The sequence below is a fragment of the Anomaloglossus baeobatrachus genome, chromosome 1 (genome assembly GCF_048569485.1).
Source record: "Anomaloglossus baeobatrachus isolate aAnoBae1 chromosome 1, aAnoBae1.hap1, whole genome shotgun sequence".
Lineage (NCBI taxonomy): Eukaryota > Metazoa > Chordata > Amphibia > Anura > Aromobatidae > Anomaloglossus > Anomaloglossus baeobatrachus.
The window spans coordinates 305,958,782-305,984,336 of record NC_134353.1 but is presented as its reverse complement, the minus strand read 5'-3'; positions in this window follow the sequence as shown (position 1 = coordinate 305,984,336).

Genomic DNA, 25,555 nt, shown 5'->3' with positions numbered 1-25,555 from the left:
CCTGTAATATTGTACAGTTTAAAGTGCATACTGTGTAGCAGGTTACATTACTTATTTATGTAATTTTATTTATTTATGTTATTTGTGTATGAGGGCTATCTGATTTTTTTTGTGTGATTTACTTTCACATTTATTACAAATGATTTTTGGCTTGGGGATACAAGTCTGTTTTTAAATGTTTTTAATTGTTTTCATGTGCCTTTACTCCCAGTGAGGAGATTCATGTATTCTCTGTTTTTGTAATAAAGATTTATACTTTCATACGATTCAATTTTTTGGTGATCCCTTGATAAGTATACTCTTTTTCTTCTTGTTTCGTTTTGCCTTTCATATACCTGGAGATCGCATAGGGTGGTGCCGTTCCTCCCCATAGTCTATCTCCAATATATCTTACGATGTGTCAGCAGGGTCACGTCGTAAGTGACGCACATACGGCATCGTAAGGTACATTGTAGTGTGTGACAGGTACGTGCGATTGCAATTGAACATAAAAACGTTCATCGCATACACGTTGTTGAATCCTGACGAATTGCACGTCGGGTTGTTCAATGTTCCCAAGGCAGCACACATCGCTGTGTGTGACACTCCGGGAACATTGAACAGATCTTACCTGCCTCCCGCGGCTCCCGCCAACAATGCGGAAGGAAGGAGGTGGGCGGGATGTCTACGTCCTGCTCATCTATGCCCCTCCGCTTCTATTGGCCGGCTGCCGCGTGACGTCGATGTGACACCGAACGTCCCTTTCACTCCAGGAAGTGGATGTTTGCCGCCCACATCGAGGTCGTATGGACGGGTAAGTACATGTGACGGGGGTTAATTGTTTGTGCGGCACGTTCAACAAGTTGAACGTGCCACACATATGATGGGGGCGTTGCAAATCGCATACGATATCGTATGCGAAATTGCAACGTGTAAAGCAGGCTTTAGACAGCTTGATTTGAGGAAATGGACAAAATCATGTATGGTCAACATCAGAAGCTAGTTCTGACCGTGAATGTGCAAACCTGGCAGAGAAGGGTCCAGAGGAGAACACTTGGGATAGGCTTGGGCAATCAGGCCAATACGGGAATGAATGGGAAACGAGAATGGTAGTTCTGTCTGGTGGTGCTATCACTTTGCAAATTGTGACTCTTCCTGGGTGGGAGGGTGAAGAGCTGATGGGGGCTAAAATGATTTTTATTCATGATAACGTGATACTAGGCTGAGTGGTAATAAACAGACTTAAAACAACAGCGAAAAGAGCTGATGAGGAGACGAAGGAATATGTATGTCTACTGGAGTCCAATACTATAGAAACATACTACATAATGTGTGCCTGCTCTCACATTGGTGTTGAATATTCCGAACTAAATAAACTGTTAAACTGTTAGTTAAGAACTGTTGGCCTCCGTTTTTGTACCTGGTTCTCCCGAGACATCGGCAATATGCAGCTGCTCGAAGAAAATAACCTGCACCTGATAAACCTTTGCATCCAACCAGGTTCATCATAACATCAATAACAATATCTCTCTCCCTGGGGAACAAGACGGTAAGTTAGAGAACAGTTCCTCAACTGCGACTACCATCCCAGGACACTTATATCTGCCAATTAAAGGCTATTATAATTATATTCTATATAAATATTAATTTATTCATTAACCTCTTACTGTAATTCTACTAATTCTATGTCCTATATGTAATGTAGCATTGGGCAGTAGTTGTTGGTGAGGTATCCATCTTTGACCCCCCAGCACGCTATATGAAAGAGGAGGTCCTGGCTCAGAGTGTGATTTTGTATTATGGAGGCAATATGAATTTGTAGGCCGTATGATGAGACGATTCAAGCTAGCCAGGATCAGATATTGAAAGACTCAGGAAGAAAGACCACCAATTCTTGAAAAACAGTCTTTTACTCAACAGTAACTGGATGATGTTACGTCCGGGTGGTGGAACCTCTGGACCGTACACCGGTTTCCCCTGAGGAGGCAGCCAGGCAGGTCACCCCGCCAGAGGGTCTGGGTGCACGGCAGCCGAAGCACAGGTGGTAGTCAGACAGTCCGTAGGGGAGCAGGAAAGGTGGATGGAGTTCTGGATGGTAGTCCGGGTGACGAGGCTCAGAGTCCGAGGCCAGGTGGTAAGGTCAGGCGGGATCCGGAACCTGCTGAGCGATGGGACGGATCACCAAACGGAGCCAGGGACTGGAGACTGGCGGAGCTGCAGAGGTGGTGGAACATCCGCCGAAGTCACCGTCAGGGTACGGGAATGAGCGTGGTTCGGAGCGGCTGGCGTGGCAGGACAGGCTCTACGAGACAGGACAGGGTTAATGCAGGCAAAGCACAAGGCAAAGCAATAGGGGACCTGAACACTAGCTTGCTAAACATGTAGAACAGGCCCCGCCCACCAGGAAAGTGAATCTTAATATACCCTGTACCTGTCTATGCAATTTCCTGTTTCTAGGTGCTGGCCCTTTAAGAGAGGGTCAATGACCGCGCGCGCCCTAATGCGCATGCGCGAGGCCCGGGTGCCAGAAGCCAGAGGAGGGAGCGGTGAGTAGGAAGCAGGAGAGCCGGGCTGAGGCCGAGTTGCAGACGGGCGCCGGGAGCGGGGACCGGGCTGCCTGGGGACCGCAGGCGATGGAGCAGGAAGGCTGTGGAGCGGGGGACCGGGAAGCCTGGCACGGGAGCGGCGGAGCGCGACCTGAGAGCGGGGAAGCGTGGCAGGGGAGCCGGTAAGCAAGGCAGAGGGGCCGGGGAGCATGGCAGGGGAGCCGGGGAGCCTAGCAGGAGAGCCGGGGAGCGTGACAGATGACAACTGTATACATTAAATAGTAGCACATACATTCTTGTATGTTTCATTAGCACAGCGCGCCTCTATACACATCATCTTCACCGCCTTCATTTCACCTGCTCCAGTCTCAACTAGTCTCCCTTGTTGCACTCCAACCCAGCACAGCAGCACAGTACAATCCATGATGTCCTCCTGCAGTTCCACAGCTTCTCCCTTTTAAAAGGATATTGCCAATATAGCAGAAACTAGCCTTAAGCCTACTGATGCTTTAGAGACATCACAATTCACATGACAGACTATTAACACTATAATGCAGGGCATAATAAACATTATACTTTACATCATAAGACTAACATTTTTGTCTTCAAGACGGAAAGAGGCAGTATGCCCATCTCCTTACATATGCTATTACAGAATTATAGACTCTTTGTGTGCTTTCAGTAAACCTGACAGCTGATTGTTGCTCTTAGCATATTAATTTTATCAGCTTCTGTTGTAAATTCTTTATTTCATTCTGTTATACGAGGGGCTGTTGATAAGTCTTTGGCTTTACCCAGAAAGAAACGAGATAGAGTGATGAAACTTTACATTTATTCCACATACCCTCCACTGATCTCAATACACTTCTTACATCAGTATTCCAAGTTCTGTAAGCCTAGCAAAAAGAAGGATTTTGGTTGTGCTTCAAACCAGGCATCCGAAGCAGCCATGGCATCAGAAATGGTGTGAAATTTAGTACCCTTGAGGTGTTTCTTCAGGTTTGGAAACAGATGATAGCTGGAGGGACCTAGATCTGGTGAACAAGGTGGGTGTTGGAAGTCCTGCTCTGCCAGTTTTGCCATGGTTGCTTGTGCAGTGCAAGTGGAGGCGATGTCTTGTAGGAACAAGATTCCTTTGGACAGCTTGCCGCACCTTTTGGCCTTCAGCGCTGCCTTCAGTTGGTCCAAAAGTTCAATATAATACCTTGCATTGATGGTGTAACCCTTTTGAAGGTAGTCCACTAGCAGCATGCCCTCCTTATCCCAGAATACAGACACCATCACCTTAGTGGCTGATTTTTGCACCCTGAACTGTGGACGAGAAGAACCACTGTGCTTCCACTGCTTTGACTGCTCCTTTTCTTTACATTCATACAAATAAATCCAGGTCTCATCCATAGTGACCAGTCAATCCAGGAAGCTCTTATCAGTCCAGAAATGCAGACAAATGGACATGAAAGTTTTAACTCACATGCTTCTCTGATTTGTTGTCAAACATTTGGAGACTCACTTTGCAAATAGCTTCCTCATGTCCAAATGTTCCTGGATAATGACACAAACACTTTCACGAGAAATCCCCATGATGTTTGCTATTGCTTTAGTTGAAATTCGTCAATTCTCCAGTATGAGGTTGTGCACAGCATCAACGATCTCCGGAACAATCACCACTCTCAGTCTTCCAGAACGTTCCTCGTCATTGGTGCTGAAGTGGCGCATTATAAATTTGGCAACCAAGTTCATAACTGTGGAATATGAAGGCCATTGATCCCCCAATGTCTGCGACATATCACCATGAATATACTTTGCGGACTTTCCTTGCATAAACAAGAATTTTATCACTCCTCTGCTCTCAGTTGCTGTGAATATCACATTAGACTGCCCTATTTTGTTCTCCCTCGTGTGTAGAACACTGTTGCCATAAGCAACAAACACAACATTTTGAAAACATATATTAGACACATAAGGCTTTCATGTGATGTTACATTCCCATAGAAACAAAAGAGATCACAGACTTAACAGCAGCCCCTTGTATACATTGCATGTTGCAAAGAACAATATTTTATCTTTGTGCATTTTTTGAAATTATCAAACCTATGTCATTAGATTGACCATGTCTGTTGGATAAGTTTTGAACCACACTCTGAGCATTAATATCACAATTAAACTTAAGGACCAATTTCTACTCTTTGGGGTTTTAAACCTGATAATATAAAGAAGAAAAAATATGTGTTTTGTCATAGACATATCTTTTATATTTTATCTATTTTTAATCTATTAATTAAGCATACAGTAACTGACATTTTGTGGGTTAAAAGTTTATGTTAAACATAGACAATGCCTTGTAATCTACTATTTTTTTGGCTGCACCACACTTTGGCTCAGATAACATACTATTGGGATATCCCAGCAAAAAAAGTGTAATTCGCCACCTAACTTGTGTAATCACAGACTCTGTTTACATGTCCAGTTGTCATCTATATATAATAGATCCAGTATTTTAAAAAAGCAAAAAATGCAATCCATTATAAATGGTGCAAAAAAAATGGATACAAAATGAAACCAATGTTTCCATTTTTTAAAAAAAGATTTCTTTAAAAAATAATTATACACGTAGGTATTTAATTTTATTTTTTTTATTTTTTCAATGAGTTCATTTTGACTTTAGGTGTCTTTGAAAACCTCAACTGTCCTGAGCATGTGCAGTGCTAAATGTTTTAATGGATAACATAATATTGGCTATTCTTTAGGATCAATTTCCCATAAATTTCAATGATAAAAAAATAATCTGTTTGCTATCTGTTTTTAGCTTGATAAAAAAAATTATGCAGACTATGTCTTCTGAACCAGCAAAAACAATTATCAGCTGGAAAGGAAGCAAACAGAATATATTTACTGACAGTTCTTTTCCTATAAATATGAAAGGGTTCTGTAGAGGAAAATTTTATTTCAGTTTTTATGATCCAAAATAAAACAAAAATGGAAGTAACTACTACATGTGCACAAGCCTGACTCCTCATAGGATATATAACCTTCTGTGACAAGTTATCAAGTGGTGTGTTGTGAGTCATGCTAATCTTGTTGTATCTACTTGCTCACTGCATAACATATTACAGTGGTAGTTGAAATATCAAAGACCCATATTAATTCCCAATATTCATTTTAAATTTGCCCCATGCCATAAATTATATTAAAAATACGGAATCAGAGTAGGTAAACAAAGGATCCCATAAAATATATCTTTATATGTAGAGATGATTAAACCTGTTCTATAAAGGTGCACCAATTTCATATTTGGTACAAGCCTTAGCCTGTTCACCTCGGGCTCGGTAACACAAGCTCTTTCCCGAAAAGTCGGCAATGTTTGATTTTGTTTGATAACGGATTGTGTTTTTCCAAAAATGCTTTTCTAATAAGATGTTATTCTTTTGGATAGGATTGTGGTGCTCTATGATGAATGGGGGGATGTATTTAATGAGTGGAGGGGGTGGGGACTTAAGAGAAGTCAGAGGCATGTGCAAACATCCAGAAGGTTGTGACTAGTGTTGAGCCACCCCCCAGCGTTCGAGTTTGGTTCGTCGAACGGGGGCTCCGTTCGACGAACTCCTCCATACCCCATTGAAATCAATGGCAGGCAAACACAAACACATACAAACACATAGAAGACATCTTCTAAGGTGTCCAAAAGGTGACTAACAACCCACAAGACATAATAGCTTCTGCTGATACTCCTGCATACGTGTGTCCCTTTATATGGCTGGAATTATTTCAGCAAATTTGGACTTGTACCGGGGATCTAAGAGTGTGGCAATCCAGTAGCCAGCATTACTTCTTATTCGGACAATCCGAGGGTCATGTTGTAGGTAGTGCAGCAAGAAGGCGCTCATGTTTCTTGCGCATCCGTGTGGACCAAGTCTTGCTGTGTTTGTGTTGGCGAGGTGATAACCATGCTTCCTTCCTCTGACATCTCCCCCCCAACCTCGAACAACCGAAATTTGACCAAGGTCTCCCTCATCTGCTGAGTCTTCCATGCCCATCGCCAGTTCGCCGTCCATTTCTTCCTGGGCTCCTGCACCTTCCTCAACAGTTTGGCTGTTACCATGCGCCCTTGTTAATCCATCTTCCCCACCATCCCATGCCTGCGCCTTCGTGATGCTGAACATCTGGACCTTGTAGATCTTGGTATCCTTTCCATATATGAATCCTCCTGTATTCCTCCCCTTCCTCTTGTCCCACCACCTGACTCCGAATACTGTTTAGAGTGTGCTCCAGCATGTAAATGACTGGAATTGTCATGCTGATAATGGCATTGTCAGCGCTAAACATATTCTTCACCATGTCGAAACGGTGCAGAAGGGTGCATAGGTCCTTGATCTCAGACCACTACATCAGCGTAATCTGCCCCACCTCTGCATTTCTTTGGCCCAGGCTATACGTCATAACGTATTGCACCAGGGCTTTGCGGTGCTGCAACAGTCGCTGCAACATGTGGAGAGTCGAATTTCAGCGTGTCGCTACATCGCATTTCAGGCGGTGAACCGGCAGGTTGAAAGACTTCTGGCCGATGCAAGTCAGTCAGCTGTGCTGTTTGAACGGCGGAAGTGAGCAGAGAGTGACCGTGCCCTGTGCAGAAGCCCATCTAGGCCGGGATAGTGGGTTAAAAATTGCTGGACAACAAGGTTCAACACGTGAGCCATACAAGGCACATGTGTCACCTTGCTCCGGCAAAGGGCCGCACCCAGGTTTGCAGTGCTGTCGCACACGGTCTTCCCTGGCTGCAGGTTGAGTGGAGACAACCATTTTCCAAACTCGGTCTCCAGAGCTGACCATAAACTACTCAGATGTGTGACTCTTATTTCCCAGACATTTCAATGTAAAGACCGCCTGATGCCGTTGATCTCTGCTGCCAGCATAGTAAGGAGGTATGCGGGATTCCTTGTGCGCAGTTACCACTCGGGTGGCCTGACCAGACAGGCTTTGGGCGGAGGTGGAGGACCCAGACGAGGTTGAGGAGGCAGATGCAGTGGAGGAACTTCGACATACAGAGGTTTGACGCACAACTCGTGGGGATGGCAAGATTTGTACAGCAGAACCTTCTCTATCTCGCACCATAGTTACCCAGTGCCCAGTCAGCGACATGTAACGCCCTTGTCCATGCTTACTGGTCCAAGTATCGGTGGTGAAATGCACCCTGTCACACACAGAGTTTCTCAAGGAAGCCGTGATGTTGTGTGCGACATGCTGGTGTAGCGCAGGCACACCTTTCTTGGAGAAGTAGTGTCGAATAGGCATCTGGTACTGGGGCACTGTGATGGACATAAGGTCTTAAAAATCCTCTGTGTCCACCAGGCGGAAAGGCAGCATTTCTGTAGCCAACAGCTTGCAGAGGGTGAAAGTCAACCTCTTAGCTTTGTCATGGCTCAGAGGAAATGGTTTTTTACTTGTCCACATCTGAGGGACCGAGATCTGGCTGCTGTGCGGAGATGGTGTTGAGTAGGTTGTCCCTGGAAAACTGCTGGTCTGTGAGGAAAGTGCAGGCGGAGACATTATGTTGCCTTCATCCAAAGTTGGTGCTCTCGATGTCTGAGAGAGCTCTACACCAGCACCTGTTTCCCCTTCCAAAACAACTGACGACCTGCCAATCACACTTCCTGTTGCAGTTAAAGAGGTGGAAGGTCTGCGTCGCAAAGCATGTGTGACTGCCGTCCCCACAGTCATAGAGGATGAAGAGCGCGCGGATGCACTTGAAGGGTCAGACGAGACGGTGGTTGGCCCACTCTGCTAGCCTGCATTGTAGCACAGTGAGCTTCCCACTGGGACTTATACTTGATATCCATGTGACGGTTCATGGACAAAGTAGTCAAACTAGTGAGGTTTTTGAGTCTACTTATAGATTGGTGACAAATCTTATGGATCACATGATTTGGGATATCCTTTGCAAGGTCAAAATAGGACTAGGCTAGGCAAGGCTTAGAGTTCATGTGACCTGCAGAGCCACCACGACTTATGCTCAGAGGCAGAGTTGTGGCTGAGGATGCAGTTGTTGACGTGCTTCCAGTACTCCGTGTCCAGGAAGGCGCAAGCTAACTTTGTCATCAGTCGCATCCTCCTCCACCACCTCTGCTGACCTCCTCGAGTGCCTGACTGTGGGTTGACAGTAAGTGGGATCTACAACCTCATCATCAACCTGTGTGTTTGCACTCCCCTTGTCCTCAGACCTAACCTCTTCCTGCCCTGACTGAATAGATAAGTTGTCATTCCAATCAGGTATCTGAGTCTCATCGTCATCAGTATGTTCCTCATTGTCTCCCCCAAGAGGAGTTTCAGTTTGGGAATGAGGGTCTACAGAAACTTTGTCATCACGGCCTGAATCTGACTCACAAAGCTTCTGGCCGTCACTGCAGATCATTTCCTGTGTACTCACTGTAGCTTTGGAGCAGACCTCTGATTCCCAGGCTATAGTGTGACTGAAAGCAAGTGCAATTGGGTTGACAACTCAGAGGACTGGAGTTTTTGGACGTTGAAGTTGAGGTGGAGGAGAGGCCACTTGATGGAGCACTTGAGATCCATTCACGCATGTTCTTTTTTTGTGCATCATCTACCTTTGCTAGAGTTGTTCGGTTCCGTAAAAAAGGGATCACATCAAATTTTTCAAGGAAAGTAGTAGACATCTTACTTCTGCTGGAAGATGGCCTTTCTTCAGCAGATGTTACTGTAGCTTTACCACCTACCCCACAGACACAAACTTTTTTTCCCTTTGGAACACGCCTGTTCCCCTTTCCACCAGCATCTGTCCTTTTGCCACTCATTTTGTTTGTGACCACATTGGACACTTAAAATGTCGTAGCAAAAATGGAGAGGTGGTGTAGATTGCAGAGGTGGTCTAGCTTTATTGACAGCTTAAGAACCAACACTGACTATCCCAGACAATTTTAGTATGCCCCTAAAAGTGTCAGCACTTTTAGCTAATAAAATTGCGTAGCAAAAATGGACAGGTGTGCAGAATGCACAGTTGGTGTACCTTGCTTGACAGCAGAGGAACTCTAAGTTAGTATCCCAGACAATTTTAGTATACCCCTAAAAGTGTGAGCACTTTTTGCTATTAACCCCCTCAGCCCCTGGGCACTTTCCGTTTTTGCGTTTTTGTTTTTTGCTCCTTTTCTTCCAAAAGCTGTAACTTTTTTATTATTCCGTCAATCTTGCCATGTGGGGGCTTGCTTTTTGCGGGACGAGTTGTACTTTTAAATAAAATCATAGGTTTTACCATATATTGTACTGAAAAACAGCAAAAAAATTCCAAGTGTGGAAAAACTGCAAAAAAAGTGTGATCACACAATAGTTTTTGGGATGTTTTATTCACCATGTTCACTATATGATAAAACTGATGTATCTATGTGATGCCTCAGGTCGGTGCGAGTTTGTAGACACCAAACATGTATAGGTTTACTTGTATCTAAGGGGTTAAAAAAATTCACAAGTTTGTCCAATAAAAGTGGCACACGTTTTGCGCCATTTTCCGAAACACGTAGCGTTCTTATTTTTTGGGATTTATGGCTCAGTGATGGCTTATTTTTGTGTCTCGAGCTGACGTTTATAATGGTACCATTTTTGCGCAGATGCTATGTTTTGATCGCCTGTTATTGCATTTTGCGTAAAACTTGCGGCGACCAAAAAACGTAATTTTGGTGTTTGGAATTTTTTTGCCACTACGCCGTTTACCAATCAGATTAATTGATTTTATATTTTGATAGATCGGGCATTTCTGAATGCGGCGATACCAAATATGTGTATATTTATTTATTTTTTAACCCTTTAATTTTCAATGGGGGGAAAGGGGGGTGATTTGAACTTTTAGGTTTTTTGGTTTTTTTTATTTTTTAAAACTTTTTTTTTTAGTTTTTTTTTTTATTTTACTAGTCCCCCTAGGGGGCTATAGCAATCAGCAATCCGATCGCTATTATCTATCTGCTGATCACAGCAATACAGCTGTAAACAGCAGATTCAGTCACTTTGTTTTTCCCTCTGCTCTCGGCCGAGGGAAAATGAAAGTGAAATATCATAGCAGCAGGTGTCATCACATGACCCTCTGCTACGATGGCAACCACCGATAGTCATGTGATAACACACGTGACTTCCGGTGGGGGAGGCGGTAAGTAAAAAACATGGCCGCGCGCATTTAAATCTTGCTGCCAGACTTTGGCAGCAAGATTTAAGAGGTTAATGGCCACGGGTGGAAGCGATTCCACCCGCGGCTAGCAGGCACACATGTCAGCTGTTGAAAACAGCTGATATGTGTGCCGATCCACGCCGCCTGCCCGCGGCAGGGGGCGGGGCTTAACGGGACACGATCCTGGATGGATAGATCCATCCAAGGTCGTGAAGAGGTTAAAATTGCGTAGCAAAAATGGACAGGTGTGCAGAATGCAAAGTTGGTGTACCTTGCTTGGCAGCAGAAGAACCCTAATTTAGTATCCCAGACAATTTTAGTATGCCCCTAAAAGTGTCAGCACTTTTTGCAATTAAAATTGCAAAGCAAAACTGGAGAGGTGTGTAGAATGCACAGGTGCTGTAGCTAGCTCTTCAGGAGAGGAAGCCTCACTTTCTATCCCTGCCAATGAAACAATGCCCCAAGGATTTGTCTGAGCTGATGTAGCCAGACTCTGTGATATAAACCCCTGCACAGCGCTGGCACAGACCTGTTTAGCAAAAATGGCTATGATCTGCTGCAATTTAGCCTTGAAAAGGGCTGAAATTACAAATAGTCCCTAATCCCTAAAGCGATGTGTAGATTGCACTGTATGTCTATAGCGCACACAGCAGCAGCAGCAGTGGGAGCGGTGACTGTCACCCACCCGCAGCACAGAGATAATGGCGGCCATGGGGAAAATGGCTGGGTCTTATAGGGCAAGGACATGTGACATGCAAAGCCTATGACACATGCCCTTGCTTGTCTGGCAAAAATTAACTTTGCTTTGTGTGTACGCGCTGTTAGGAAAAACAAATGGTGATCGCCACATTCTTTCAGCACTCAGCAGCAGCACTGAAGTAAACCCTGTCCCCCCCGCACACTATACACTGAGTTTTGATAATATCATGATTCACAGTGACTCACAGTATTACAGTGAAAAGCCAGCTAGTAACTAGCTACGCTTTTTGGTGATCGAACCGTTCTCAAACGGTGACTCGAACTGTCAAGCATAAAGCAAATCATTCGAGTTCGTCGAACGACTCGAACGTCGCCCAAAATCACTCGCATTTGAAATTGGTGACCCGTTCTACTCGATCATTGCTCAACTCTAGTTGTGACACAAGGGCTTGTGTCATTGGCTGTCCAAGTCATATGTCCCTTTGCATATAAAATTAGAAAATGCAGCGTTGGCACCATTTTGTCAATGTAAAACATTAGGGAAAGTGCTGTTGCCACTGGTGCTGCCGGTGCTGCTAGACAGTTAGCTTAGGTAGGGGTTTAACCTCTTTAAACCAGGGCAATTTTCCAATTTTCATTTTTGTTTTTTTATTTTCCCATCAATTATGCAATATGAGGCCTTGTTTTTTTGCGGAGCAAGTTGTATTTTTAACCCCTTCAGGCAACAGTCTGTTTTCACCTTGATGATCCCGCCTTTTTTTGCAATTTTGACCAGTAGCAATTTATGAAGTTATAACTCTGGAATGCTTCAATGGATCCCAGTGATTCTGAGATTGTTTTTTCATTACCTATTAAGCTTCATGTTGTGAAAAAATTGGAAATTTGGCGAAAATTATGTAATTTTCAAAGTTTTAATTATTATGTTCTTAAACCAGCGAGACATATGACACAAAATAAAGAATAAATAACATTTCCCACATGTCTACTGTACATCAGCACACTTTTGGGAAAAAAATATAAGGAATTTATAGGGGTTCAAAGATTATGAGCAATTTCTCATTTTTACAAAGCCACTTTTTTTAGGGACCACATCACATTTGAAGTGATTTTGAGAAGTCTACATGACACAAAACACCCAAACGTGACACCATTCCAAAAACAGCACCCCTCAGGCTATTTAAAACCCATTCAAGATGGTTATTAACCCTTCAGGTACTTCACAGGAACTAAAGCAATGTGGAAGGAAAAAAATGAACATTTTTCTTTTTGCAACAAAAATGTTAATTTAGTCTCAAATATTGCATTTTCACAAGAGTAGCAGGATTTAATGGACCCCAAAATTTGTTGGGCAATTTTTTCTGAGCACGCAGATACCTCATATGTGGCAAAAAAACACTGTTTGGGCACACGGCAAGACTCGGAAGGGAAGGAGCATCATTTGACTTTTTGTACAGAAAATTAGCTTGAATCGTTAGCTGCACCATGTTGCGTTTGGAGAGCCCCTGATGAACCAAAACAGTAGAGCTCCCCAACATGTGACCCCATTTTGGAAAGTAGACCCCCCATGGCATAAATCTAGATGGGTAATGAGCACTTTGAACCCTCACGTGCTTCATATATTGAGCCATAAAAACCAAAAAGTACTTTTTTTCCACAAAAATGTTATTTACAGGGGTAACAGGATAAAATGGACCTCAGAATTTGTTAGGCAATTTGTCCTGAGTACACTGATACCTCATATGTGGCAGAAAACCACTGTTTTGGTGCATGGCAGTACTCCAAAGGGAAAGAGCGTCATTTGACTTTTTGAATGGAAAATTAGCTTGAATCGTTAGCCGCACCATGTTGCATTTGGAGAGCCATTGATGTACAGAAACAGTGGAGCTACCCGAAATGTGACCCCATAAAAAAAACAGGATACACACATGGATGTGCTGCAAAATGGGAGGGGGGGACTAGGTGGGATGGAATTAAGAAGTTCTGTCCAAAGTCGAGTATAGCTACAGGACGCTTGCTGATCAGGTACCTAATTGTTCAAGTTTTGTCTTTTTTTTATTTGGGGTGCGCAAAAAAAGCAAAAACTCGAGCAATTACGTACCTGATCAGCCAATCATGTAGCTGATCAGCACTTGGCAGCAAGCAGGCGGGGAGGGGGGGTGGAGAGGGAGTGGGAGGTGGGGTTGGGGTTGGTTAAAAAAGAACCACAAACAATACTTACGGGATGGATCAGAACAGCAGCAGGATTACAGGAGAAATGGAGGCAAATCGATGAGGCAGCAGATGGGGGGCAGCAGCAGATGAGGGGGCAGCAGAAGATGAAGTGGAGCAGCAGATGGGTTGAGCAGTGGTGGATGTGAGAGGGCGGTGGTTTTTGGGAGAGTGCAGCAGCAGATGAAGGGGCAGCGAATGGAGGAGTGGCTGCAGATGGGAGAGGGTGCAGCAGGTGGAGGAGCAGCGGAAAATTGGAGAGGGCGGTGGCGGATGTAGCGCTTGCGGATGGAGAAGAGCCAGCAGATGGGAGAGGGCACAGCGGATTGAGGAGCAGCGGTGGAAGGGAGAGGGTGCAGCAGGTGGAGGAGCAGTGGAGGATGGGGGAGAGGGGAGAGGGTGGAGGGTGGAAGGGGAATGGAAGGTGAGATTTGGGATAGCTAACTTACAGGATGGATCTAGGCAGCAGGATCACAGCAGATGGAGGAGGCAGGAGATGAAGGAGGCAGCAGATGAAGGAGGCAGCAGATGAAGGAGGCAGGAGATGAAGGAGGCAAAAGATTGGGGAGGATGAGAGGTGGTAGAGGGGAAGCAGTTGAAGAGGATGGGAGAGAGCGGGCAGCAGATGAAGAGGATGGGAGAGAGCGGGCAGCTGATCGGGGAGGGGAGCAGCGGCTGGTGGGGGAGGGCGGCTTCAGATCGGGGCAGTGGCGGCAGATTGGGGCAGTGACTGCTGCGGCAGAGGCTAAAAGGGGGAAGTGGAGGCAGCTGAAAGGGGCAGTGGCGGCGGCTGATCAGGGGCAGCGGTGGATCGGGAGCAGTGGCCATAACTTATTGTTCACTCTCCTCAGCTTCCACGGATGGAGTAAAGCTGAGGGGTGCGGTCACCTATAGGTTATCGGCCCCAGATCCATGGTGATTGGAGAGAATGGTCACAATGCCCGTCTCTCCAATCAAGGCTGAGGAAGGATGAAACATAGGTCACCCAGCTCCAGCCAATGATCAGTGCTATTTATAGCTGCACTGATCATGGCTGGATTTAAATTTTTTAGCCATTTTCATTACATTACATTGACTGTGATTGGCTGAGCGATGTTCGTCAGCCAATCACAGCCTCGGTTTGTCCGGGGAGGAAACATCACCCCTCCTGCGATCAGGCAAATTTCCCTTTTTTCAGAATCTTAATTTTTTGCAAACTGTTTACAGCCACCGGGGCTCCGGGGTCACGATTTCGCCATGACATACTAGAAACATCATGGGTCCTTAACTACCAGGGAGCCGTGACGTACCCAGTATGTTATATGTGACTAAGTGGTTAAATGAAACCATTAGTTTTTCCATATTGTGTACTGGGAAACAGGAAATAAATTGCAAGTGCGGTGACGTTGCAAAAAAAGTGCAATTTCATGATTGTTTTCGGGGTACTTTATTTACCGGGTTCCCTATATCGTAAAACTAATGTGTCAGTATGATGCCTTACAATGATACAAGTTCGTAGCTACCAAATATATATATTTTAACTTTTATTTAAGAAGTGAAAAAAAATTCAGAAGTTTGTCCAAAAAAGAATTGTGTATTTTTCCGATACCCGTAGCATTCTCATTTCTCAGGATCTGGGGCTCACTGATTGCTTATATTTTGTGTCTTGAGGTTACATTTTCAGCAATGCTATTTTTGTGCACATGCTCCATTTTGATCACCTGTTATTACATTTTAAAAAAATTGCAGAGACCAAAAAACGTAGTTTTTTCATTTGAATTTTTTTTTTTTGCCCCGCCATGTACCAATCAGATAAATTGATATGATATTTTGATAGATCCGGCATTTACAAACACGACAATACCAAATATGTGTATTTTTTTAAGTGTTTTATTTTCAATATTGCAAAAAGGGGGTGATATGAATTGTGTTTTCATAATTTTTTAAAACATTTTTTTATATTTTTTATTTATTTTACTAGCCCCCTAGAGGAGTTTATCACTGTAGTGTCCAATTACTTGTTCATTTCTACTGATCAGAGCAGCATTGCTTGGATTTGCAGAAATCCACTGTTCCTGTAAAAGCTGGTGCTCTATCGGCTCTCACAGGAGTTGAGTCATGGCAGCATCAGGGGTCATCAGGTAATCATGCACTATCATGACAACACATTCGCGTCCCGTGATCACATCAAGCGGCCGCTGATGGCGGCGGGGAACAATGTGATCCCTGCTTCGACCATTTAAATGCGCTGTCAATGTTTAACAGTTCAATCTAATGGGCTAATAGGTTGGAGCAGATCCACCTGTGCCTGTTAACAACACGTCTGCTGAACTGATCTGAAGACATGTGCGGGGATTACTGTGGGCTTGCCGCTATAGCCTGCAGTAATGGGAGATAGGCATCCAAGGGCGTACCGGTACATCCTTGTCATAAAGAGGTTAATAATAGGTAGTTGAGATAGATAGGAGAGCAGTAGTGTAGAATAGGGACGTGCAGTATAGGGAAAGATGTGTGCCACAAATTGGCATTTCATGATAAAAATAGGGATTGCTACTTTGCCAGTGAATGATCAAAATAGGTATTGCTGCTTATTACTGCCTGTTCCAAATTAACCAATGAACCATATTTCTAGGTATTGTTAGTGATGCCTGTTCTAAAGTTGCTAGTGAGCAAGATAAAAATATCTTGGCACTTTTCAGTGCCTGCTCCAAATTACACATTGAAACACATTTGTAGGTATTGTTAGTGTTGTAGCTGTTCTGTTTTGTCACAAGTCAGCTTATGGGATCACCAGTGAGGTCTTCTCAATTAGGCCTCTTCAGACCTAATCAAGATCGAGCGCTCGGAGAAAAAGACCTGCATCCATGTGGGCATGATCAATTTTCTGTTTATTTAACCAAAGTACACTTTATTTATACCATTTACAGATCAATGTAATATTGCAAATAAAGCTTCTAGCTGGACTTTACAAGTTGCTCATATGACCTTTAAGTTTTAGCAAAACAAAAATGTAGACTCATGCATATGAGATAAGAAGAAGATAAGAAGAACATTTAGAGACAATAATAATCCTTGAGCCTGTCTCTTATTCCGAAGGCTCCATAATGACTATGAACTACCACCAGATATACTTACTAATAACAATAAAATATCTTTAATGAAGAAATATAGAAACTATTAACCCTTCTATATCAATTTCCCCCTTTTGTAAATGGTATAACCTTCACTACAGGGTCAGTAGGCGTCCAAACAGGAGCTGCTGGCTCATGGGCCTGGTACCCATGAGGGGTCTTCCTACCACTTCACCCATCCACCCTCAGTGTGGACACCTACTCCCCGTCAGTAGAGGCCATTTGGGGTCCGTAGTAAACTACAGAGGGTTCAATACTAAAACTCTTAGAACATACATTATTCAATAGTTTAGCTAACGCATATATCAATGCTTTTACAGCTATATAAAGCAATAGACAGAATAACAATATTTGCATACAGGATTGTATAATGCCAGAAACCCAACCTGCCAGGCCCTTAAACCAATTAGCTGGATTCATAAAAGAAAATGTATTTCCTCACCAGGAGTCTTCGCTGGAGTCATCCATATATATACATATATACATACACATGTATATACATATAATAGGAGAACAGATAAAAACTGGTGACTATGTATGTAGATACACACATAGACACAAACACACGGAAACAATCATTGTCCTTTCTACAGATAGCAACATCATTATATTGAAGACTGAACCATAATCCATCGTAGGTAATGGGGCCTGAATGAGGGATCTTAAGCCTGCTTTACACACTTCAATAGATCTTTCAATCCGTCGTCGGGGTCAAGTTGTAAGTGACGCACATCCGGCATCGTTCGTGATGTATTTGCGTGTGAAACCTACATGCGATCGATATTGAACGAAAATACGGTGATCGCATACACGTCGTTTATTCCTCATACATTGGACGTTTTGTTCTACGAAACTAGTGAATTGTAACGTGTGACATCCATCATACGATTGTGATGTCTGATGCTATGTGCGCAGGTGTGCGCTCTGCACCGCAGCTTAACAAAGGTCTGCTTCAGAGCGCAGCTGAAAAGCTGCGTTCTGAAGCGCCTCACAATGTCTGTCAATCACTAATCTCTGTCAGTCCGTCACTATCTCTGTCCCTCTCTCTCTGTCCATGTCAGTCTATCCCCCTCTCTCATATACTCACCGATCCCCGATCCCCGGCGCTGCACGGCGTTCACACTGCTCCGGCGGCTTTTACTGTTTTGAAAAAGCCGGCCGCCCATTAAACAATCTCCTATTCCCTGCTTTCCCCGCCCACCGGCGCCTATGATTGGTTACAGTGAGACACGCCCCCACGCTGAGTGACAGGTGTCACACTGCACCCAATCACAGCAGCCGGTGGGCGGGTCTATACTGTGCAGTGAAATAAATAATTAAATAATTAAAAAAAACGGCGTGCGGTCCCCCCCAATTTTAAAACCAGCCAGATAAAGCCATACGGCTGAAGGCTGGTATTCTCAGGATGGGGAGCTCCACGTTATGGGGAGCCCCCCACCCTAACAATATCAGCCAACAGCCGCCCAGAATTGCCGCATACATTATATGCGACAGTTCTGGGACTGTACCCGGCTCTTCCCGATTTGCCCTGGTGCGTTGGCAAATCGGGGTAATAAGGAGTTATTGGCAGCCCATAGCTGCCAATAAGTCCTAGATTAATCATGTCAGGCGTCTATGAGACACCCTCCATGATTAATCTGTAAATTACAGTAAATAAACACACACACCCGAAAAAATCCTTTATTAGAAATAAAACACACAAACACATTCCCTGGTTCACCACTTTAATCTGTCCCAAAAAGCCCTCCATGTCCGGCGTACTCCACAGTCCTCCAGCGTCGCATCCAGCGCTGCTGCATGGAGGTGACCGGAGCTGCAGCAGACACAGCCGCTCCGGTCACCTCCACGCAGCTAATGAAGACAGCCGCGCTATCGGCTGAGCTGTCAGTGAGATTACCCGCTGTCACTGGATCCAGCGGTGGATGCAGCGGTGGCCGCGGGTAACCTCAGTGACAGATCAGCTGATCGCGCTACTCACCGCCGCTCCGGTCAGCAACTGAGGTGAGTAGCGCGATCAGCTGAGCTGTCACTGAGGTTACCCGCGGCCACCGCTGCATCCACCGCTGGATCCAGCGCAAATCCACCAGGGCACCAGGGCAAATCGGGAAGAGCCGGGTACAGTCCCAGAACTGTCGCATATAATGTATGCGGCAATTCTGGGCGGCTGTTGGCTGATATTGTTAGGGTGGGGGGCTCCCCATAACGTGGAGCTCCCCATCCTGAGAATACCAGCCTTCAGCCGTATGGCTTTATCTGGCTGGTTTTAAAATTAGGGGGGACCGCACGCCGTTTTTTTAATTATTTAATTATTTATTTCACTACACAGTGTAGACACGCCCACCGGCTGCTGTGATTGGGTGCAGTGTGACACCTGTCACTCAGCGTGGGGGCGTGTCTCACTGTAACCAATCATAGGCGCCGGTGGGCGGGGAAAGCAGGGAATAGGAGATTGTTTAATGGGCGGCCGGCTTTTTCAAAACAGTAAAAGCCGCCGGAGCAGTGTGAATGCCGTGCAGCGCCAGGGATCGGGGATCGGTGAGTATATGAGAGAGGGCTGCTCAATTCACTTACTCAGGAGTTTAGCGGTCACTGGTGAGTCTTCACTGGTGACCGCTAATCAGGACGCGACACAGACAGAGCCGCAGCATCACAATGAAGTCGGGTGAGGTTCACCCGAGTTCATTCTGACAGTGCGGCTCTGTCTGTGTCTGCTGTGAACTACCATTCACCGCTGCTACATGGCTGTCTGTGTCTGCTGTCAGCGGCCATGTAGCAGAGCTGAATGGCAGATGACATAGTAAAAACGCATCCCTACACATTACACACGCTTGTCAAGACAATAAATAAAAAAAAAAAGGGTGCCCAATGCATACGTCACAGAACACATGATCTAAAGGATCGCACACAAAATTGACCAATTTAACATAGGCTACTAACGCACGTGTGACAGCAAATGAACGACCTACGTGCAATCTCATTAGATCGCATATGCGACCTGGGCGTGTCACATCGCATACGAGATCGCATACCTAATTGTAACTTGTAAAGCTGGCTTTAGTCTTTACTTTGGTAACTACACCCTCAATGTCCGGATTGCATTCCATCCACCACGACTGTCCCCTAGGCTGTGTGATATTTAGCTGGAACCAGGGATTAGTGACCTTACCAGCTATAGTCCAGGTGGCAAATACATCTTTTCACCAGAATATCGATAGAGTCCAGGTTTCATTGTAGATACAGTCTGATATCAACACCTCCTGTGGTTCCAGAGGTAAGGCTAAATATGGCATAGTCTTTGAAGAAAATAAAACTGTGTGTGCAGATCCAACAGTCTTTTGGCTTTTCTCCTTCCATGTCCTCAGTAAGAGAAATATGGTGGCGAATGAGTTTATTATCCCAGTCCGTATTTAAAAGTTCGCTCAGTGTCTTTGTTTTTCGCAGCAACCCTGCTACACCTAGCAGGATAATTAGCAAGACTGTCATTCTGCCGGTGGAGTGACCTTTTTACAGTGACTGGCGTGGATCCAGGTGGGCTTTCCCTCAAGTTTCACTGAGGTGGATGTGGTCAGCTGGACTTGGAATGGGCCATCAAAGCGTGGATCTAGGCTCCTTCTCACGTGTCTGCGCACGACCACCCAATCACCTGGATTCAGCTGATGCACATCTGCACTTGCATTGGGATCTGGAATGGATGAAAAGACATGTTTATGCACCACATTAAGTCTTTCCTGTAAGGCCTGGACGTAGGCTGTCATAGTGCCGTGTTGCATCTGTAACACTTGTGGAAAGTAGAGACCTGTTTTTGGGGCACTACCAAACAGGACTTCAGAAGGAGACAAGCCTGTCTTTCTATATGGAGTGTGTCTGACTGAAAAGAGTGCCAGGGATAAGCACTCTACCCAATTCTTTCCTGTCTCTGCCATGGCCTTTTGAATTTTTAGTTTAAGTGTCCCATTTAATCTCTCTACTTTTCCACTGCTCTGTGGATGATAAGGGGTATGGAATGCCTGCTCTATTCCCAGGGCCTGCATAATGTCCCTCATTATTTCTCCAGTGAAGTGTGTACCCCTGTCACTTTCTATGGCTTCTGGGATGCCATACCTACAGACTAGTTTCTTCATCAGTTTTTCTGCAGTTGTTTTAGCATTTGCACATTTTACTGGATAGGCCTCAACCCATCCTGAGAAGAGATCTACACATACCAGGACGTATTCATACACTCCTACCTTGGGTAGTTGTATGTAGTCTATTTGCAGTCGTTGACACGGTAGAGCGGTCTGGGTGTTGCTTTCTTAGGGACTTTTACTGTTTTACCTGGGTTGTGTTGTACGCAGATAATGCAGGATTGTACGTGTTTGGAGGCTACGTAACTGAAGCCAGGAGCGATCCAGAAGGCATTCACCTGGTTACACATGTGACTTTTTGAGGCGTGAGTGGGGCCATGTGTTGCTTGTGCCATCATAGGGAACAGGGACCTTGGTAAACACAACCTATCCTTACTTTCCCATACTCCATTTGAGTTCAGCCCAGCTCCCATTTACCCCAGTGTTCCTTCTCTGTTTGGGCAGCCTGATGCTGGAGGGATTTCAGGACATCCAGGCTCACTGTGGCTGGGACTTGCTGGCTCCCTGCCACTATCCTCTGATCCCTAGGCCTCTTTGCCGCTGCTTTCGCAGCTGCATCCGCCCTTCTATTGCCCACTACCTCCAGTGAGTCACCTTTTGTGTGTGCTTTCACCTTAATGATGCCAACCTGGACTGGTAACATTAGTGCCTCCATTAACCGTTTTACCAATTCTGCATTTTTAATAGGCTTACCAGCTGACGTAAGAAAAGCTCTACTTCTCCAGATAGGGCCAAAATCCTGACAGATCCCAAATCCATAATTTGAGTCTGAATAAACATTAATTTTCCTACCTGATCCCGCTCTACATGTCTCAATGAGCGCTGTTAGCTCTGCCTCCTGCGCGGACATGTGCTGCGGGAGTGGTTCAGCTCGGATTACCTCATGTGAGGATACTACTGCATATCCAGTATAGAATCTCCCATCCAGGTGGTATCTGGAGCCATCTACAAAAAAACTCAAAATCTGCATTAGTAATAGGTGTATCATAGACATGTGAAAAACCTGCTGTCTCCTGACTCATCAGCTCTATGCAGCCATGCTCGTGCGTCATGTCAAAGTATTCATCCTCACTTGCTACCATTGTCACCAATTCCCCCTTTTCTGAATCTACTGGCAAAAGGGTGGCTGGATTCAGAACATTACACCTCTTGAGGGTGACATACTCAGGAATCAGAAGGGCACATTCAAGTCTGAGCTGTCTGGCCATAGACAGGTGTTTCGGTTGGACTTGCACAAGTATAGCATGAATGTCATGCGGGGAGTAAATTGTAGCGGGAAATATCAATGTAATCTCGCAAGCTTTCCCTAGCAGTACTGCAGCAGCCGCTACATCACGGACACACGTGGGTGACCCTCTGACAACTGGGTCCAATCGCGCTGAGTAGTAAGCTATTGGTCTTTGTTTGTCACCATGTTGCTGTGTGAGGACGGCTGTCGCATGCCCTCCCTGTTCTGTGCAAAACAAGGAAAATGGTTGATCGTATATTGGAATACCCAGGGCCGGGGCAGATACAATGAGTAGTTTAAGGGAATGAAAGGAATCAATAGCTTCCTGAGTGAGGTCAAAGGGGTCAGATGACAGACAATCATAGAGGGGTTGCATCATTTGCGAGGCAGACCTTATCCAAGGCCTGCAGTATGACACTAAGCCCAAAAAGGTGCGCAGTTGCCGGTGGGACCTGGGTAGGGAGAGATTTTGGACTGCTTGTTTTCTCTCCTCAGTCAGGTGTCTCGTACCTTCAGAGATACAGTGACCCAAAAATGTTACCTTTTGCTTACAGTACTGTAATTTTTCACGTGAAACTTTGCAACCATTCTCTGCCAGAAAACACAGCAAAGAAATTGTGGCTTCCTTGCAGGACGTCTGGTCTGGACAGCAGAGCAAAAGGTCATCCACGTACTGTTTCTCCTCATGTGTGAAGGCAAAAAGATACTGACAGTCAGGGTGTAGAGGCACAGAGAAAAATGCATTTGCCAAATCAATTACTGTAAAACATTTGGAGGTCCCTTTGATTTGTGACAGTAAGGTATGTGGGTTTGGAACAATAGATGTTCCACTCTCAGTGACAGCATTGACAGCTCTCAAATCATGCACCATTCTGTACGTGTCAGGGGAACCTTTGGGCCCTTTTTTTCTTGATTGGATACAAGGGAGTGTTACAGGGGGAGGACCTTTGTACTAGAGCCCCCGCTTGCACATATTCTCTGGTCAGGGCCATTGATTTGGCTGGGCTTAAGGGATACTGTTTATCAAGGGAATTTCAAACACCAATCCCTCCAGTCCCTTCATGGTCACCAGTTTCCTAGGCCAGAGGCAAAGGAGGAGGGAAGGAAGGAGGAGAGTCAGTCTGCTCCCTCTCTTATTTGGGGTTTTTGCACTGTCTGGCGTAATGTCCATTCTGTCCACAATTCCAGCACTGTACGGTCGCTCGGTCACCTGGTGCCCTCCCTCTCTGCTTCCACTGTCTTCCTTGTGCTCTAGCATACATAACTGGTCGCTTGCATTTTGTCAGTTCAACCCCCTTAGCTACTTGCAGAAGGTCTGTTGGGTCCATGTTTCTCCACTCAGGTCTGGCTGTCTGTACTGCTTTTCGTAAAACCTTATTCATACCGTTAACGAATATACTCATCAGTATTTTGTCATTAAGGGAGGTTCTGACTTTGTACCCCATGTCTGCCCACTTCAGCTGTAACCTCCAAAAGTACGTCTCTATACTCTCCCCTTCCTGCTGTATTACGTCAGTCAGGGAAAGAGGGAAAGGTTAGTCTTCAGGGTCAGATAACTGTTTTCTTTCCTCACCATCAGAGTAATGTCCAGTTTCCTCCCCAAAACTCAATTCCTTCACTACCTCTGTCTCAGTGTCAGCGTCCTCTGTCATCACATGTGATCTGGTTCGAACAGGATTTAGTGCAATCTGCTTAGGGCGAGTAACATTACACGTAGCACAAGTACCTCTCCAGTCTGGGTTTTTCTGACTACAATGTTTACAAGTCCATTCATCTGGTCTGGGTTTCTGATCATGTGAAAGTGGGGCGGTAGCAGTCACAGTTTTTGCTCTTGGTGCATTAAAACATTTATAATACACTTTACATAACAATAATATAATAATACATCCCACTGTTATTTCTTTACATCCACAATGCTGCACCTCTTCCTTGAATCTGTGCCATTTCTCATCATCCAAACACCCACACTCTGGCATGTCTGCCTTTCTGAGTATTAGTCTGACATTTTTCACTGCTTCTTTGCCTTCTCTTTCTTGCACTATCTGTTTGGCTGTTTTGGATCCGGCTGGAGCCCCACGCTGCACACTGAACAAGTTGCCCATGGCTTCAACTTATTCCCACACAGCCCACCTTTCTGCAAATGCCCTCTCAGTGTCCCTGAACCTTGTTAACAGGCCACACGTCTCCTGGCAAGTCAGAATGGGCTCTCAAGTGGTAGCAGGAAGGCTCAATCAGCATTCACTCTCACCTGCTACACTTGTAGGGCGTATTGGGAAGGGTTAAAAAACACCTCTCACCCAATAGACCAGATGACTAAAGCAGGAAGGACCAGGTGTGATAGTCCTCTCACCTGCTAGACCACCTCCATGTAAGTGGGAAGGCCACAATGCTCTCTAACCCACTTCTGATGTGCAGTTGGGTACTTCATGCTGGTCCTTTACAAAGTATTCCAGCAACGAACGTAAACTAGAGTTAAACCAATACAATCCTCAGAGCTGACTTCTCACAGAGGGCAGAAAATCGCGCAGCTGTTCACTTGACCCCTCCCAACAGAATGTCAGCGCACAGTTTGTTTAGCAAGAGTCTTATCTCGTCCAGATTCAGCTTTCCAAAACACAATCCTAATACCCACTGGTATAATACACAATCCTAGCAGAAAATTGAGACTACTTATATACCTTCACAGCACTAATATTCTACTTTGCTATAAAACCTTCATCCCCATTTTGAGGGGAAGAAACACACAATATCTCACTATAAGGATATATCCCAGGACCGCTTGTCTTACTCATTCATTGATTCCAGAAACATATGTAACAATACACCTTCCAAGGGTTAACCTCACATGCAAATAAAATTATCTAAACCGCTCTTGACACTGATGGGAAAAAAATACATATGTCAGGTATCCACTCAAATACTCTATATGGCTATGCCCTGTGACATGTCACAACCGGAACATCTTTTCACAGTCCACAGTATGACCTATAACCATTAGACTTATACATACATATTATTTCACCAAGTCTCTTATCTCAATTACTTGTCACTTTGTTATTCAGAGGCTTCTCATCAATATACAACAACCTATTGCCTGCCTACTTTATCTAGGCATTAATATGAAACCACTTATGAACACATATCCCTAGACCAGTGTATTACCCATCAAAGATGCAAAGATGGCCAAAGTAAAACACAAAACACAGCAAATGCAATTAAACAGAGACTGTCCCAAATTCCGTGCTATGCAATCTATGCAATCAGTTAATAGACGGACAACAGATTATCTTATTACTCTATATTTCAACTCTCATTCAGACATGCATGAAAAAACAATACTCACTGGTGATGCCAGAGTTCTTGAACCGTGTGTACAGCCTTACCCAGAATATTCGGGAAATCAGAGAGAGTGAAATAAAGTGTAAGAATAAAGCTTCTCACCTTGCTGCAGCTGAAATTTCACTGTCTCCAGAGTCCCCAAAACTTCTTCCGAATAG